The 20,461-nt window shown below is 38.9% G+C and overlaps 1 pseudogene; it reads left to right on the top strand.

Annotated features, from left to right (window-relative positions):
* Positions 1-4,578: 4,578 nt before the first annotated feature.
* On the top strand, positions 4,579-5,268 carry LOC145098681 (protein CANDIDATE G-PROTEIN COUPLED RECEPTOR 7 pseudogene; annotated as a pseudogene).
* The last annotated feature ends 15,193 nt before the right edge of the window (positions 5,269-20,461 follow it).

Raw genomic sequence — 20,461 nt, 5'->3', positions numbered from 1 at the left:
TTCAAATACATTTTGATCAAAACATATTTATATAGTACCATGCTATACTGTGTATAGATAAGTGGAAAATAAAAAAAAATATTTAACATTAATAATTATAACTTAAAAGAACTCTTGAATGTAATGAAAAATAAAGAGGCATTACTAATTACATTAAATTTGGAATCAAAACTAAATTTAAATTAGAAAAATCTTGTGTTGTAATAGAAGTTTCAAACACTTGAGCTGTATGCAATAATGTAGTATAAATATTGACAATTATATGTTATACTAACAATATTTTTAGAATTTATCATTAAAATAATGATTTTTAGACTAAGTTGTAACTAATTTTATAACTATTTTAAGTATGCGATAAGATAGAGATAATAAGTTGTGTTTGAATTAAATTAAATAAAATTTCTAATTTAAAAATAATTATGGATAATTTTAAATGATTTTGAAATAATTTATATAAGTATTTTTATTTCATTTATTATTATTATTATCATTATTATTATTATTATTTCAAATAACAGTCATTTTAATATAATATAATCTATTTGTAGTTTTACTTTATTTTAAACTATTATTATTTGTATTTAATTAAAAACTATTTGTTCGAAAAAATTTCATTATTATATTTTAAAAAAAAGTTATCGTACTTCAGTATTATACTTTTGCTTTTGTTATTATAGCTATGAAATATTGGAAGGGAATGAAGCGTCCAAATAAAATAATGATTTGAAATTCAAAGTTATAGTAATATTTAAGTACCAAGACCAATCTTTAAAAAAATGTTAAAATGGGTTAAGAGTAGGGAGTGTTACACTTGAAGTATATTTTTATCATTTATATTTCTTTATAAAAGTATTAATATTTCCTGTATTTTTACTTGAACTTTATGGTAAATAACGAATAGGAAAATGGAAATTGACTAATGTAATAAGATATAATACAGTATTCATTTTTATTATAAAACATATGAAAATGGATACATACATATAAATTTTGCAAGATCATAATGAATATATTTTTATAACACATAAATAATCCTTGGTTTCAAAAATAAAGTCATATCATATGTAAAATCATTCGTTCTAATTCATCATTATCACCAACAATTTGGAATAATAATTGTAAATTCCTTTTAACAAAATCAATTATCAAAGTTTCATCGATTTTATTTATAACAAAATAAACGATAGAAACTAACATAGTATATAACTAATAGCATAAAATACATGTTGAATAATGTTCTTTTGGATAGAAATGGATTGTCTTAACATAAATAGAAAGACGACATAAAGATACATACATGTTAACAAAGTTAATTATTCTAATTGATAAATAGCTTGAAGATTGATTTGTCAAAAGCTTGTGAGAAGTAATTATCAGTCTCACTTCATCATCTTGTGATTATAAAAAGATCAATAACATATAAAATTAAAAATTTTGTTTCATGTATGCCTTTACACACATACCCAAATTTGAAGCTTGGTTAATATATAAAACTTTACATGCACCAATATTTACATTTACTTGCATTTACATTTAGAAAAGTTGTAATTGCTCTCTTACATCCATGGAACCACTCACATAACTTTTCAAACGCTACCAATAAAATCTATCATTTTGTGTTGACAAACATGCAATATGTAAGTTACAATGTTCATATATAGGCTAAATATTTCATTTAACCCATCAATTAAATATAATTATTCGAAGAGTTTTGAATGTTACAAATCACAACATTTCAATTAATCATAAATTAAATTATATAAGTTGAGTAGTCTTGGGAGTTTCAAATGTATGGGGTTCAAGAAAAAATACTAGCTTTATTTTACTTGCATTTACAATGTTCTTATATAGGCTAAATATTTCATTTAACCCATCAATTAAATATCATTATTTGAAGAGTTTTGAACGTTACAAATCACAACATTTCAATTAATCATAAATTAAATTATATAAGTTGAATAGTCTTGGGAGTTTAAAATGCATGAGGTTCAAGAAAAAATGTTAGCTTTATAAGATACCAGGCGAATGCCTGCGAGTTGCACAGAAACACCTATATAGTTAAAGTCTTTACAAATATATATTTTTTTAAATATAGCAATAACGTTGTTAAATTTGATATAATAATTCGTATACTAAATTGATATAATATATTGATTATTTTAAATTATATTGTAATATATACATCTATTATAACTGCATAATCTCAATCGTTTGAATAACTTCTATATGTGAGTTACACATGAATAAAATTAAATGTAATATATGGTTTAATGCTATTTATAGTTGTTATTTTTAATTAATTTTTTAAAATTTATTTGCTTGATGTTTTAATTTCTATCATTATAATTATTTAAAACATCAAACATTGTTTTTTTGATTTTAAAGATAACAATATAATCATTTATATAGAGTTATTTTTAACTATTGTTATTGTAAGTTATTTTAAGCTATTTATTTGAAAACTTTTAACGATTATAAAAATATCTTTAGGAAATAGTTTAGTTAAATTGAGATTACAATTACTTTTGCATTTATCAGTACAATTTATCACTTTTAACTATTTACAAAATATTTTTTGGTTTTTTTAAGTGGAACTGAATTTTATATTTAAGTTGACATTTTAATGTTATATTTAAATTAACAATTTAAGTATTTTGTCTAAACTGTTCAAAAGTTGTAGCTTTAAACTGATAATGGTTTAAATACAACAACATATTAAATCTAATAAATTAAGTATAATATGTTAAAAGTTAAAGACATAACTTTATAAGTAGAAGTAAAAATATTATTTTAAAACTGAAATTTAGTATATTTATGATTACACTTTAGGTTTGATATTTAGTTAACATTATTAACCAACTTATAATCATTAGACACTACAATTAATAACTTTTTACTATTTACAAAATATTTATTGGGTTATTTAAGTTCAACTAAAATTTATATCTAAGTTGACTCTATAATGTTATATTCAAATTAATAATTTAAATATTTTATACAAATTGTTCCAAAATTTTATCTTTAAAATGATAAGGGTTTACATCCAACAATATATTAAAACTAATAAATTATTAAAAAAATATTTGAAGGCCAAAATAGTCACTTCAAGTTGAGAAGAGACCAAAGAGCTTCTAGCCCAGCTGTATCAAGTGTTGTCCTCTCTCTTTTAGGTCAAGGGTTCAAGTCATGTCGTGGACATAGATAAAATTAAGTGTTAATTTAAGAGTAGATTAGATTTGCCGGTTCAAAATAATAAAATAAATAAATAAAAATTTGAGAAGAAACCAAAACCACGATAAAAGTCGTCAATAAATACCAAATCCGCAAGTTTGAAACTTTTTAGACCTTAAGCATGTTTGGCACTGAGCGTTTGAAGGCTTCTAGCTTTTAGCGTTTTTCAAAACGTTCCTTTTTGAACAGAAAGTTTTGTTTGACACTACAAATTTCTAGCATTTCGTTTAAACAAAACGCTCCAAATCCAAAAGCTATTTCATATAGCGTTTAACAAAACACTGCAAACTACCCGCTACCAGTTAGTTTTGTCCAACACACCACTAATCAAAAGAAAATCGCAAACAAAGACCAATTTTTCAGTTTTGTCTTGTCTCTTACTATTAAGCCAAAAAGAAAGCAAAAAAAATTGACATCAAAACAAATAAAGATTCTGAGATGGTAACAAGGAAGGTTTCCTCGCTCCTTGGAATAGCTATTCCACAATGAGAGGGAAATCTGGATTATGGAATCGTTTTATCTCTATCCCTAGTCTCTCTCCTACTTTCATATTTAAACTTGATCATTGTTATCCTTTTTTTCTTAAACTTCATCTGTATCCCTTTTTTCTCATCCTATTTATTTGTCTTCGCTGAAAACACCTTACTTTGTGATGTTGTTTCTCTGAACTTTTCACACCACAGGGAATCCAACATGAGAATCTTCAGGAAAATTATCGTTGTTGTTCTCCTCCTCTTCTTCCTCTTCAGTGCACCATCTACGGCGGAAATCATATCTAAGAAGCTCCGATCCGATAACAGGTCTACCATACTCTTCTCGGAGTTTGGATTCTCGCATACCGGTCACGTCTCCTTCGACATATCCTCCGTGTCCGTCAACTCCAACTTACCAGAACCTGATCCTTCACGTATCGGTTTCTTCCTTCTCTCGTTTAAAGTGGAAGACGATTACCTCCAAGAATCCAGAAAAAACCTTGAACTGTGCCCTTTGGATAACAACTTCATCTCACTCCTCTTTACTTTCCAAGATCATGTTTACCCTTATCCGCAATCTTCCTTTAACAAAACGTATCCAGTGTCATATCCCGGTGTACACTCCCTCTACTTCGCCAACTGCAACCACCAATCCTAGGTAACGATGGACGTCCGGACAGAGCTATACAACATTGATGTCGACGGCACTATCAAAAACTATTTATCAGTTGGGCTAATGCAACCACCAATCTAGGGGTTTTGGTAGTGCCGTAGACATCAATGTTGTATAGCATACGAAGATCCACTAATCTAGGGGTTTTGGATCTTCGTATGCTTCAAGAACAAGCTATGTTTTCACAAGATTCATTTAGTAATGGGTGTGATACTTGTTGTGACTTTGATTCACGTAATGTCTGCCGCAGTTGATCAACATTACCTCAAGGTTACAGGCATTTATGGATGGGATGTCTTGTTTTACATACTTCGGTTTATCAGAACTGTTCTTTGCTTCACATTGATCGTGTTGATAAGTGGCGGATGGTGTTTATGGAATCCGTCTTTGCAAGAAAGAGAAAAGATTGTTTTGCTTGTTGTGTTCTTGTTTCAGGTTATAGCTAATGGATCTGTTATGTTGATAGGGGAAACGGGCTTTTGTAATGATGATATTTCCCCTTATAGTGAACACTGGTTGAATTAGAACATAGGTTTTATTCATTTCGATTTCCTCACCTGCTTTGTTATTTTTGTTCCCATTTATCGTTCGTATATTTTGTTGAATGAGACTTGTGAGGTTGATGGGAATGCTGCTAGACATTTAGCGAAATTGTTATCATTTACGAAGGTGGTTTCTGTATATCTTTTTATGAGGATAGTTGTTAATGGATTTGCTGACGATGTAGTTTACGAGTGGTCGTGGGTGATTAATGCCGGAGAGGAAATCGTCAATCTTGTTTTCTGCATGGTGATGTTTTACATGTACAGACCATTTGTTTCGGACGATGATGAAGAAAAGACAGCTAGGATGGGTTTGCTGGATGAGGAGTATGGGGTTCGAAATTCCTAAGAGAATATCTTTTCTTGTTCATACTATGTTTTTTTTTTGGTTTAATTTTCTAGAACAATTTGATATTCTTTTCTTCTTTTAAAACGTCCACAAGCTTTAGGTTTGTGTAGGTACGTTGATAGGTGTTTTCGTGAGTAATGAGCTACTATAACTTTGGTATGTAAGATAGTTTTGGATTTTTTTTAATAATTAGAGTTGTTTTTCAGAACATGATACCTACATAAATCAAAGCCATCAAACCCAAACTTCATATTCCTTAAAACATGAATAAAAGTTCTTTAAAAACAAAATTTTAATACTATTTCATGTATGACACGTAAGGTGGCAGAAATCTTGGTTTTGAGAGCATCCACAATGGGGGTTTAATGGAAGAGTTGAATGAGGTGCCATGCCTACTTGTCATTCAATGGATACAACTCCACCATTGTGAAATGCCACCTTGGCATTCAATGGATTTGGAGTTCAATGGCCATTGAACTCTTTAATGAGAAAAATGAAAGTCTTTAAATCTTTAAATGAATATTTTTTTAATATGTTCTATTGAACTTGTAGAGTTTAATGCATTGTGAGACAAAAATGAATAGAGTTGTATGGAATAGTGAATGATGATGTGACACTCCATTGAACTCTATAGAGTTCAATGCATTGTGGATGCCCTGAATGAAGATGGAGATGATTAATATCAAAGCTTGGTTTTAATATTAATTTCAAACCAAGAGGCCACACATTTTAAGATTAAGATGTTAAGATTAAAGCTTGAAATGGTTTAAAGAATATTTTCAAATCCAAGACTTCACATATAAATAAAATTTAACGACCCAATTTTCACAACCAAAAATTTCATTTTTCAATCAACACTTTGGAAAACATTTGTGAATAAACATCCTTTGATCCCATCATTTCATAAACATATTTCGTGTCTGAAAACCAAAACATAAAAACAACCATAATGTCAAAGTACAAATCCCAGAATAACTCATGGTGTGGAAAACAATGTGCGTGTATGATGTACCGCTACCGCGCCAGCTCCTTCCCCTTCGAAGAAGAGGTACCTGAAAACAAAATTGTAATCTGTAAGCATAAAGCTTAGTGAGTTCCCCCATAATACCACATACCACACAATCATATAATGAACAGCTAGGAGATATGGGCCTTGCCCACACTCATAGAGATACGGGCCTCGCCCACGCTCTGCTAGCTGGGAGATACGGGCCTCGCCCACACTCCGCTGTCTGGGAGATACGGGCCTCACCCACACTCAGCTACTAAACCAAAACATACAAGTATCACACAGACAACGAGTATAAAAAATTCTACCACACTAGCATATATCATCATCAAACTCAACTATAAGATACGGGCTCTACCCACACTCCGATATTATCATATCGTCTATACGGGCCGGCCTTGGTGCCTTAGACCCGTTCCTAGTGGAAGGAAACTCACCTCGAAAAGTAGCTGCTGAAAGTTTGCTTGCTAGACGTCTGACTGCTGCACCGGTAATCCTCCGGCTATAAATTCATAACATAGATTAGTCACTCATAAATACCCTTAGGTCAAATGACTGACCTACCCCTGGTCCAAGGTCAACTCCTTTGTCAAAGTCAACTTCCAGTTGACTGGACTCGCCGAGTCATGGCACAGACTCGCCGAGTCCCTCTCCTATTAACCCGGTACTAACTCATCAAGTCCCTCTTCCACTCACTGAGTCACCCATAACTCACTACTTGGGACGCTTGGACCGACTCACGATCCGACTCGCCGAGTCCGAGAACAACTCGTCGAGTCCCACGAGCAGATCTCCTACTCGATTTTAAATCCTCACCAGAGCGTCCATCTTGAGGATTTAGGTTTCTGGGACAATTGCTACACGTTAAATTGCTAATTCTGCGTGCAGCTACAAAGGGTTGGACCTTCTACACTTAAACCCGTCTTAACTCAGTGACAGTTCATATGACTCGCCGAGTTTGAAGAACAACTCGTCGAGTACCAGGCAATCTTCAAAGTACTCGCCGAGTTGTTCATCCAACTCGTCGAGTCTAAGACCATCTTCATAGAACTCGTCGAGTCCACTTTGGAACTCGCCGAGTCCCTTCCACTCTCCTCCCATACAAACCAAATCTGAGACATGCAATGGTTCCAAACCGTAGATCTAAGCTCCTAGGGCATGCTTATCACGTAAAGTTGCAAACTTTACGTGCATGCATGGCCCTATGAGCTCCAAAAGGAAATTCCAAGCTCTTTATGGGGTCATGCACTCAATAGGGACCTCAATCACTTCAACCACAGAGACTTTACACTTCTAAGATGTCCATAAGGTCCAGATCTGAAGTCCTTTCAGAACATAGAGCATAAACACATGGAGTTTGAGGTCTTAGGGCTTGAAAACCACCAATTTGGGACAAAAAGGGGATCTAATGAACTAGTGATCAAGGTAGGAACTTTTCTACCTTAATGGAAGCTTCTCACAGTGTAGATTCCGGATCTACCTCCCCTCATTGCACTCTTCAACCTCCTCCTTCTTCTTCTAAGCTCCAAACTTCCTTCATAAGGCCAAAATCACTCACAAAAACAAAATGGGGGTTAGGGTTTCGCTCTACAGCTCTCTGGAAGTGTTAGGGACAAAGGAGGCCAAGTTAGAGCGTTTAAATAGGGTGCAAACACCTAGGTTAGGGTTTTTGCCCAGACAGGGTCTACTCGCCGAGTCCAGGAACCGACTCGCCGAGTCTACGGCTTAGACCCCGCATCTTATCCCACTTCTACTCGGCGAGTTGGTCCTTCAACTCGCCGAGTCCAAGACCAAAAATGCAATATTTAAATAGTTAATTACAAAGAATACGTACCAAGAACCAGGTGCTACAAATCTCCCCCACTTATTTTAGACTTCGTCTCGAAGTCTGCTGCTCGTCCTTGAAACAGCTCAGGGTAGTGCTCCATCATCTCTTCCACCGGCTCCCAAGTCCACTCTGATCCCTTCCGGTGCTGCCATTGCACCTTCACGAGTTCCACCCTCTTGTTCCTCAAATCCTTCGACTTCTGGTCGAGGATCGCTACAGGTCGCTCAATGTAATTCAGGCTGCCATCAACCTGAATGTCCCCCAAGGGTACTACTGCTGAGTCGTCCACCAGACACTTCCACAACTGAGAGACATGGAAAGTGCTGTGTGTCTGACTGAGTTTGGCTGGAAAATCCAGCCTATATGCCACCTTGCCCACCCGGGCTATAACCCTGAACGGTCCAATATATATTGGGCCCAAATTGCCCCGCTTCCTGAATCGAATGACGCCTTTCCAAGGCGACACTTTCAGGAGGACCATATCTCCGACCTGGAACTCCAGGTCTGATCGACGCTTATCGGCATAACTTTTCTGTCGACTCTGAGCAGTCTGAAGCCTGCTCCGGACCTGCTGAATCTTCTCTGTCATCTTGAGCACCACTTTGGTGCTTCCCATGACCCTCTGGCCAACCTCTCCCCAACATATCGGGGTTATGCACCTCCTCCCATACAACATCTCGAAGGGAGGACGGTCGATGCTCGCATGATAGCTATTATTATACGAGAACTCCGCCAACGGAAGGTAGGTATCCCAACTACCTCCGAAATCCAGAACACATGCCCGCAACATATCCTCTAACGTTTGGATGGTCCGCTCTTCTGACCATCCGTCTGCGGGTGAAAAGCGGTGCTGAAATGCAGACGAGTACCCAACTCGTCATGAAACTTCTTCCAAAACCAGGAAGTAAAACGCACATCCCTGTCTGAAATCACCGACACTGGCACCCCGTGCCGCGCCACTATCTCCCTGATATATATGTCGGCCAATTTCTCGGCTGAGATGCTCTCCTGGATCGGAATAAAATGGGCGCTCTTGGTCAATCGGTCCACGATGACCCATATCGAATCCACTCCTCGCGCGGTCCTGGGAAGCTTCGTGATAAAATCCATCATAATATCTTCCCATTTCCACAACGGGATATCCAACGGCTGCATCTTACCGTGTGGCCTTTGGTGCTCGGCCTTGACCTTCCTGCAGGTTAAGCAGCGCTCCACGTACCAGGCCACATCCCGCTTCATGCAGGGCCACCAATAATCCATACAAAGATCCCTATACATCTTCGTCGCCTCGGGGTGAATGGAGAATCTAGATTTGTGCGCCTCTCCCATCAGGAGTTGGCGCACGCCTCCATGGTACGGCACCCACACCCAATGGTGTAGTGTCAACAATCCTCGACTGTCATAGTCGAAAGAGGAAATCTGACCCACAATCCTCTCACTCTTCCGATGTTCCTCCTTCATCGCCTCCTATTGAGCCTCCCGAATCTGCTCCAGCAGCAAAGTCACCACTGTCATCCTCAAACAGACATCCCTGATCGGTGTTGCCTTGCGGCTAAGCGCATCGACCACCACATTGGCCTTTCCCGGTTGGTAAATGATCTCACAATCATAATCCTTCACCACATCAAGCCACCGACGCTGTCTCGTGTTCAGATTCGGCTGATCTATAAGGTACATCAAGCTCTTGTGGTCCGTGTAAATCGTACAGCGAACCCGATAGAGATAATGACGCCAAATCTTGAGGGCGAATACCACAACCCCCAGCTCCAAATCATGCGTCGGGTAGTTCGCCTCGTGAGGCTTCAACTGCCTCGAGGCGTAAGCGACGACATGCCCTCTCTGCATCAATACTGCGACCATACCCGAGATGGACGTGTCACAATAAACAATGAAATCCTCCACGCCCTCTGGCAACGCTAAGATTGGCGCCTCGCACAATCTCTGCCTCAACGTCTCAAACGCCGCCTACTGCTCAGGCCCCCATCGGAAGACTACGGCCTTCCTCGTTAGCCGCGTCAAGGGTACAACTATCTTAGAGAAATCTCGAATGAATCTCCGATAGTACCCTGCTAACCCCAGAAAACTCTGAATCTCAGATGGAGACTTCGGAACCTCCCACCTCATCACGACCTCCACCTTGGCCGGATCCACTGAAATCTCGTCCTGGTTGACAAGGTGCCCGAGAAACTGCACCTCGCGCAAACAGAATTTACACTTGGAGAACTTAGCATATAAGCTCTCCCTCCTCAGGTCTCCAACACCTCTCGCAGATGCCCCTCGTGCTCCTCCTGCGTCTTGGAATAAACCAAGATGTCATCAATGAAAACTATCACAGACCGGTCCAGCATCGGTCTACATACGTGGTTCATGAGGTCCATGAACGCGGCAGGAGCATTGGTGAGCCCAAACAGCATCACCACGAACTCATAATGGCCATAGTGCATCCGAAACGCGGTCTTCCGCACATCCTCCTCTCTGACCCTCATCTGATGGTACCCCAAATGCAGATCAATCTTGGAGAACCAAGATGCTCCCTGAAGCTGGTCGAAGAGGTCATCAATCCTCAGGAGTGGGTAACGGTTTTTCACCGTCACCTTATTCAGCTCCCGGTAATCTATACACATCCAGTGCGACCCGTCCTTCTTTTTCACAAACAGGATCAGGGCTCCACAGGGAGAACTACTCGGTCTAATGAATCCCTTGTCTATCAGCTCCTGCAGCTGTGTAGACAACTCCCGCATCTCGGGAGGAGCCAACTGATATGGTGCCTTGGCTATCGGAGCCGCACCAAGGACTAAGTCGATCCTAAACTCCACCTGTCGCTCCGGAGGTATCCCAGGCAACTCCTCGGGGAATACATCCGCAAACTCTCGAACCACAGGCACATCGCCCACTGTCGCCTTACCCGCCTCCCTGGCGTCCATGACATAAGCGACATATCCTGTGCAACCCCGCTGAAGGTAACGCCTAGCTCTCGCTGCTGAACATAAGGCTGGTCCTTGCTGTGGCATGTCGCCCTGAATCACCAGCTCTCCCCCACTTGGGGTCCTGATCTGCACCAACTGTTGCGCGCTGTCGATCACTGCCACATTGGGGCTTAACCAATCCATATCGATAATAACCTTGTTCCCCCACAAAGGTATGGGAACCAGGTCGACCAGATACCGCTCCTCAAACAATCTCAATACACAATCCCAGAAAACCTCTGATGCTCACACCGACCGGTCGTCCGCAATCTCAACCTCTATAGGGCAATCCAATATGTCCGAGGACTCAGGAAACTTCTTGCTAAGCGCAAGAGAAATAAATGATCGGGTAGCCCCCAAATCAAACAACACCTGAACTGGGATACCGTTCACATGGAACGATCCTAAACAGAGCACATACATATAACATATCAAAATTACAGCAGCATAACATAAAGCATAAATAAGAAATCATACCCGTCACCACATCGGGTGTGGCGCGTGCCTCCTCTATAGTCAGCTGAAAGGCCCGACTCCTCACCACTGGAGCCTCCGACTTGCCCTGTCGGCCATCTGTGATCCTCAGAGTCGCTGGAGCTGGCGCCTTCACCGGCGCTGATGCTGCTGTCAACTAGGGGCAATTGGCCCTCTTGTGGCCCCTCTGGTTGCAGTGGAAACACAGCAACTCAGATGTCTGAACAACCGAGGCAGGGGCAGTACAATCCCTGCTAAAGTGTCTCATCTTGTCGTACTTGTAGCAGCCCAACGATCCCAATCTACATGCTCCCTCGTGCGACCTTCCGCATTTCCCGCAGCGGCCCGGTCCTCCTTGGCCTTTCGGCCTACCATATGATCCCTTGGGCTTCTTCCCCGAAGACCCAGCCACCCGCCCTGCCTCTGCCTTCCTCTTCCGGATATGCTCCAAATCAATCTCCCTCTCCCTTGCCCTGGCAATCATGGACTCCAGGGTAGGGCAAGCTGAAAAGCTAACATGCTCTCGGATGTCAGCCCGTAGCATGTCATGATAGCGGGTCCTCCTCATATCCTCATCTCCCGCATACTGGGGCACCAGCAATGCCCTCTCCCAGGACTTGGTGGTGATCTCCACCACAATCTCCGTAGTCTGTCTCATGTCCAAAAACTCTCTGGCCAGCTGCTGAAGCTCTACCGCTGGCGCAAACTCTGCTCGGAACAGGGTCACAAAATCCGACCATGTCATAGCCTCAACAGTCGAGGCTCCCAATGAGTCACCAACAGACTCCCACCAGTCTCTAGCTCTGTCTCTCAAACACCCTGCTGCGTATCTCACCTTCGACCCCTCAGGGCAGAAGCTGGTCAGCTGTACGGACTCAATGTCCACAATCCATCGTCTGGCAGCAATGGGGTCCTTCGCCCCATGGAAATCCGGCGCACCACTGCCCCTGAAGTCCTTAAAGGACAGTGTGCGAGACCCTGACTGGCCAGATGCCATGTCACTCCTGAACGCCCTGAGGCGGTCCTCCATCAGATCAACTATCCCTTCCTTGATCGACCCGAAAATGATGGGGGTGGACTCAAGGATGCCTATGGTGATCTATGACGCGATGAACTCGCATAGCCTCTCATCTACTGGCTCGGAACCTGATCCCGAACCCAATCCCTCTCCAGAACTGCCACCTGCTGTCCTCTAACGTAATACCACTATTCTGTAATACACACAGGCAACCATTAGTGATACGGATACCTCTAAAGGGATCACATCTATTACAAGTCCCTGGTCTTGCCTCAGCCTTCCTTAATTCGGGTATAGATCCTCTGCTTTCAGTAGTACGGGCCCATACTACCTTCCACATCTATCCGTACCTTCCTCAAGGACAGGCTTGACTCCACCAGATCCCTTTCTCCACTACTGATCCTCTGCTATTCCCATTCTAGGCTCGCCCTAGGGAAATTCTCTGACTCCACCCAAACCGGTCCTCAGCCGCTGAAGGCCTCCTTGTAATGCTAGTTAGCCATTACCTGAATACCATCACATGTGATGAGGCTCATATAATCCTTCGAGTAACATACTCGTCCCTACAACGGTTAGACTCAAACAAGAGCTGCACAATAGGGCCAAATCCAGTACTCTAAGATTATTCAACCCTAATCACATGTATTGTGACGTATTCACCTAATGACTAACTGCCATCACGCAGAGTCCCACATAGCACGAAGCAAGCAACATTCGGACGGAGGAAAACTACTCAAGCAAAACTGTCTTCAAAATGAGAAGTTGAACTAGCATATAATGCTAAGCTCATACTACCAGGCATAACCTAATTAGGCTATCCTACTACTGTCTACTCAATACTAGCATGCAATTCTCATAAGTTGAAGCACATAAAGCAGGCACATAAGGCATCATCCCTAGATCCTTAGTCCTATTCTAGCATGCTGTTCTACTGAATCTGATAAACATAATATAACATTGTATGGGTACTTTGGGGAAAACTTACTTGAGCCCGGACGGTCGCGGACATCACACACTTCGTTCTTTCTTAAAACTCTTTACTTAATCCTTTAGAAAACTTTTTCTTTTTCGAAATCCTTTTATCCCTTGATTTGAGTTCAGACACCCCCGAAGGTGTGTCTGAATCCCTCAAACCAAGGCTCTGATACCAACTTGTAACGACCCAATTTTCACGACCAAAAATTTCATTTTTAAATCAACACTTTGGAAAACATTTGTGAATAAACATCATTTGATCCCATCATTTCATAAACATATTTCATGTCTGAAAACCAAAACATAAAAACAACCATAATGTCAGAGTACAAATCCCAGAATAACTCATGGTGCGGAAAAGAATGTGCATGTATGATGTGCCGCTACCGCGCCAGCTCCTTCCCCTTCGAAGAAGAGGTACCTGAAAACAAAACTGTAATCTGTAAGCACGAAGCTTAGTGAGTTCCCCCATAATACCACATACCACACAATCATATAATGAACATCTAGGAGATACGGGCCTCGCCCACACTCATGGAGATACGGCCTCGCCCACGCTTCGCTAGCTGGGAGATACAGGCCTCGCCCACACTCCGCTATCTGGGAGATACGGGCTTCGCCCACACTCTGCTATCTGGGAGATACGGGCCTCACCCACACTCCGCTATCCGAGAGATACGGGCCTTGCCCACACTCAGCTACTAAACCAAAACATACGAGTATCACACAGACAACAAGTATAAACAATTCTACCACACTAGCATATATCATCATCAGACTCAACTATGAGATATGGGCTCTGCCCACACTCCGATACTATCATATCGTCTATACGGGCCAGCCTTAGTGCCTTAGACCCGTTCCTACTGGAAGGAAACTCACCTCGAAACGTAGCTGCTGAAAGTCTGCTTGCTAGACGTCTGACTGTTGCACCGGTAATCCTCCGGCTATAAATCCATAACATAGATTAGTCACTCATAAATACCCTTAGGTAAAATGACTGACCTACCCCTAGTCTAAGGTCAAATCCTTGGTCAAAGTCAACTTCCAGTTGACTGGACTCGCCGAGTCCCTCTCCTATTAACCCAGTACTAACTCATCAAGTCCTTCTTCTACTCACTGAGTCACCCATAACTCACTACTTGGGATGATTGGACCGACTCGCGATCCAACTCGCCGAGTCCGAGAACAACTCGTCGAGTCCCACGAGCAGATCTCCTACTCGATTCCAAATTGTCACACCCCAAAACCGGAACGGCGGAAACGTTCTGGGGTGGATGACGTCATGTCAAGTATCACAACACATGTATTATAGTAATCAAAGTACAACAAAACATTGCATTAATAGTAATAATTTTACATGGTTTACATTACAGGGTATCAAATTAATACAAGCAAATATACTAAATACAACATGGTACTAAGCCATCTTCATCAACAACTCCGGGGATGTACCTGTCTAATGCTGACCTGAGAATACAAGTTATTTGAAAAGCGAGTATCAGCATTTTTACAAATGCTGGTGAGTTCATAAGTATTTAGTGACATTTTATTCGAATAACTTTATAATGTAGTAGTTTAAGAATTTACAGTGTATTAGAGTTCTTTCCAGAAAATCCTATATTTCTTTAATAAAAGCAGTCTTCTACCAAGACTGGACGGAGTTAGTGTGGTAAAAGTAGTTTTCCCTTAATCGCTATCATTATCAAAATACTGAATTTGATTATTAAAGAAAGCAAGAAGAATCAGGAAATAACATATGCCTCAGCAGTGAGGACTGCTGACTAAGGCAAAGGAATCCTAGACTCCAGGAGAGTATCGAATGAACGACACGCCTGGCTCAGTCTACCAAAAGGAGACACAGACCCCAGAAGGTACCAAATGAAAGGTACAGTTGGTAAGGTCTAAAACAGTGAATACAGACCACAGATAATATCAAATGAAAGATACATCTTGCAAGGTCAAAAACAGAGAATATAGACCGCAGACAGTATCAAATGAAAGATACAACTTGCAAGGTCAAAAACAGTGTGACTCTGAGAATGAGTTACCAGCATACAGTGTAAATTGCTGGTGAAATACTATTACCTTAAGGCCATGAATTATAAGGTAACCCGGGATAATCGTAACCATATTAACCGACACTAGAGAACCAGACGCCCTACAAGCATCTATAAAATATGACATTTGTCACCCCTTGGCTTGGTGGGCCGTGGACTGTAGCTAGCAGTCAGGGTGCTGGGGTGTCAATCCCGTATAGATCTATACACACAATGTCCGCTCTCCCTACAGGAGACTCTGGTTACCAACTAGACGACGGAGAAGGTCGTGTCCCGAAGATGCATCCCAAATAGTGGGTAGTGGGTTTCTAATGTAAGTGCTGAACTAGAGGTAGAGACTCATAACTGAACTGACTAGAGTAAACCTATATGGCTATGCTCGTATACATAATATATAACTAATGAATCAAACGACCTTCGGATGGACATCCGATCCCACCAGACCACATCTCAACGAAGAAAAGGAAATAGGGCGGACAAGCCTCCCTAAGTCCTTTAATCATTATTTATATGCATCTATACAAGCACAGACATACATCTAACTATGTTTGAGTGTGTAACAAGTGGAATCATATCATGAAGTATAACCAAATCGTGATGTGTAACCGAATCGTATGTAATAACCGAATCGTGAAGTATAAGTGTACAGTGTGGAATAACTGAATCGTGAAGTATAAGTGTCACCAAATATAAGTGTATCACGAAGTAGAAGCGACAACAAGTGAAGTAGGAGCGTATCAAGTATAAGTGAAGTAGAAGCGATATCAAGTATAAGTGAAGTAGAAGCGATATCAAGTATAAGTCACTAAGTAAGAGTGTAAACAAGTATAATCATTTAACTAAGTAGAAGTATCCACTAAGTGAAAGTATAACAAGGCAGTGGTATATAACGAGTGGGGTCTCAAAACATGGAAGAAAATTTTATACTTAAGAAAAACACGACTGGGTATTCCTTTGTAAAATAAGTTTGAAAACCTTTAGAATTTCTTTGGAAACCTTTCATAAATCAGTTTTAAATGAAACTTTGGTAAAACAATATAAGTAAGATATTTGAACAAGTGGAAACATTTTAGAAAACCATTTACAGTATCAAACTCAGTAAAACAGTTAACAGTGTGGTAAATCCTTGTACATGCGGGTTATCAATCACATGTGATTTATATGATAATTGGCATGTTTAACTTGCATTCCCCCCCCCCCCTATAAAACATGTAAAAACATTTAAAAGGTTCATTCAGGGGTATGAACTCACCTGTAGTGAGTGGTTCTGATGACAATGTTGGATCTGTTGCTAAGTATCAAGTGGTGACTTGAGTACACACGCGAATCCTATTTAGCACATATTGATACATATATGAATATAATTAGTGTTATGAACAACTAACTATTGAATTGGGACCACTTTAGGGACTAGTAAACACTTATATTGAAGTGTTACAACCATAAATGATTGTACGAAGGGTTAAAAGGCTATACAAGAGAGTGTATGGCCTGAATACACACTATATGTGTGTGCGGCCATGTGTGCGGCCAGGTGTGCTGCCAGCACGTGTGTGCGGCCATGTGTGCGGCCAGGTGTGCTGCCAGAAGAGTGTGCTTCCAGAAAACATGGTGTTCTTGGTGTTCTTGGTGTAAGATGTTACCTTTCCGGATGATACTTGAGAGGATTTTCGAGTCCTAGCTTTGTAAGAGTGTAAGAAATGATCAGAATGACCAAGGATAGTATATATAGGAGGGTGTGTGCGGTTGGAGGTGTGTGTGGTTGTCCTGTGTGCGGCTGGCTGGCCGCACACACTAGTGTGTGGCCGCACACACCTGGTTTGGTGTGTTTGGCTCGTTTTTCCAATGCTACACCCAAACTAACCCATCCTTCGACACATATTTCAATTATACTAAACCTTAAGCGCTCTTTTAGACTCCAGACTTCATTATAAAATGGCAAAACGAAGCTAACTTTGATAAAAATGAAGAATGTAAACTAGAAATTTCGGGTTGTCACACAAATCCTCACCAGAACATCCATATTAAGGATTTGGGTTTCTGGGACAATTGCTACACGTTAAATTGCTAATTCTGCGTGCAGCTACGAAGGGCTGGACCTTCTACACTTAAACCCGTCTTAACTCAGTAACAGTTCATATGACTCGCCGAGTTTAAAGAACAGCTCGTCGAGTACCAGCCAATCTTCAAAGGACTCGCCAAGTTGTTCATCCAACTCTTCGAGTCTAAGACCATCTTCATAGAACTCGCCGAGTCCACTTTGGAACTCGTCGAGTCCCTTCCACTCTCCTCCCATACATACCAAATCTGAGACATGCAACGGTTCCAAACCATAGATCTAAGCTCCTAGGGCATGCTTATCACATAAAGTTGTAAACTTTACGTGAATGCATGGCCCTATGAGCTCCAAAAGGCAATTCCAAGCTCTTTATGGGGTCATGCACTCAATAGGGACCTCAATCACTTCAACCACAGAGACTTTACACTTCTAAGATGTCCATAAGGTCCAGATCTGAAGTCCTTTCAGAACATAGAGCATAAACACATGGAGTTTGAGGTCTTAGGGCTTGAAAACCACCAATTTGGGACAAAAAGGGGATCTAATGAACTAGTGATCAAGGTAGGAACTTTTCTACCTGAATGGAAGCTTCTCACAGTGTAGATTCCGGATCTACCTCCCCTCATTGCACTCTTCAACCTCCTCCTTCTTCTTCTAAGCTCCAAACTTCCTTCACAAGGCCAAAATCACTCACAAGAACAATATAGGGGCTAGGGTTTCCCTCTACAGCTCTCTGGAAGTGTTAGGGACAAAGGAGGCCAAGTTAGAGCGTTTAAATAGGGTGCAAACACTCAGGTTAGGGTTTTTGCCCAGACAGGGTCTACTCGCCGAGTCCACGGCTTAGACCCTGCGTCTTATCTCGCTTCTACTCGGCGAGTTGGTCCTTCAACTCGCCGAGTCCAAGACCAAAAATGCAATATTTAAAGAGTTAATTACAAAGAATATGTACTAAGAACCAGGTGCTACATAATATATATATATATATATATATATATATATATATATATATATATATATATATATATATATATATATATATATGATATTACAGCTTGGTTTTGATTAATTAAGGATGAAGACGGTAATAGTTGTGGGCAAGGGGCCAAGGGCCGGGAAGGGGTGGGAATCTATAGTTTAATTTTTTTAAATTAAAATTTAAAATCTACCTCTTCTAATAAATGAAACCTAAAAATGACACGTGTCAGTTTTGTAGAATGTCTCTTTGACACGTGTCATTTTTCTATGATTTTTATTATTTCCTTTTTTTGTAACAAATCAAATTCAATCCAAATTTTGAAAATACAAAATCTTATCCTAATAACATTATTATGTTTATTTTGCTTAACAAATTAATTCATAATTACTTACAATCGACAATATCTTGGTTTTTGTTTACATTTATTATTTTTTATTTATACAGAAATTTTAAATTTACCGACCGTGGTTTCCACGGGTTATAACCTAGTCTATTGTAATAAATAAAAAAAAATTTGTCACATGTCATACTCTCATTTATTTGGCCACATGTTATTTTGTGATTATTTTCAATTAATTTTTTTTCCACATAGCATTTTGTGGTTTTTTTCATTTTATTAATTTCCACATAATATTTAAATGTAATAATTACAATAAATGTAATAATAAATGCATATCAATTTTATTAATTGACTTCCTTTAATTTCAAAAATTTTAAATTAAAGTTTATTAGTTTCCTTTGTTTATTTATCTAAATTATTTGTTTAATTTAAAAGAAAAACAAACAATTTAATTTTAATAATTCAATACATAATATTTAAATGTAATAATTATAATAAATGCTTATCAATTTTATTAATTGACTTCCTTTAATTTAAAAAATTTTAAATTAAAGTTTATTAGTTTCCTTTGTTTGTTTATCTAAATTATTTGTTTAATTTAAAAGAAAAACAAACAATTTAATTTTAATAATTCAATATTTTCTATTTTTTCTTTTAAATTCAAACTTGTGAAATGTTTAGAATTTCATATATTTTTCTTTAAAATGAACTCATATAATACATGGGTATTACACCTAGTATGTATATTAAAGGTAATTAGTTATGCGTTTGATTTTAATTGTTTACTTTGTTAGATATGTTTTATGAATTCTTTTACATTTGGTTTTATGACACTTTAATTTTATTATATATATTTTTAATTACAATTGTTTACTTTGGTTTTTATTGTTTACTTTGTTAGGTATATCAGCCAAAATATTGGATATGGTATTGTTTATTTCTATTTTAATATTATGTTCGTGTTTATCATTCAAGTATACAGATGTAAATATCTAATATTGTCATGGTATATACGCATAACAAAAATACATGGAAATTATTAGTTATATAGACATGCAGTCTACATAACAATAATACATGAATATATACATGCCAAATACACAAAAAGGTTTTTTACCAACTCAAATTTTCATATCTAAAAAGGGTAAAAGAGTATAATTATTCTACTCATTCAAGGAGTTCGACGCAAAAATAAAAGAGATTGGGTTGAATTTCTCTGACCCGACAACTGTTTATTATACAGATCATGTCCAGGTTTAAATAATTTTACTGGGAACTCCTCAACCTGTTTATTTTATTAAATTAAAAAAAAATGTAAAAGAATGTTTATTAAATAAAAGAGAAAGTAAGGGCTAATAAATAAATATGTGATATAGACTTATTTCTAGTAACCATTTAATTAAATAGATTACATAGATGTAATTAAATAGATTACACAGATCATGTCTGGACAGCTTATCCAGGTTAGAGTTGAGAAACACAAAACAA

Source organism: Lactuca serriola, chromosome 4 (genome assembly GCF_051521515.1).
Source record: "Lactuca serriola cultivar US96UC23 chromosome 4, Lser_US96UC23_V15, whole genome shotgun sequence".
NCBI lineage: Eukaryota > Viridiplantae > Streptophyta > Magnoliopsida > Asterales > Asteraceae > Lactuca > Lactuca serriola.
This window is presented reverse-complemented; position numbering and strand designations above follow the sequence as displayed.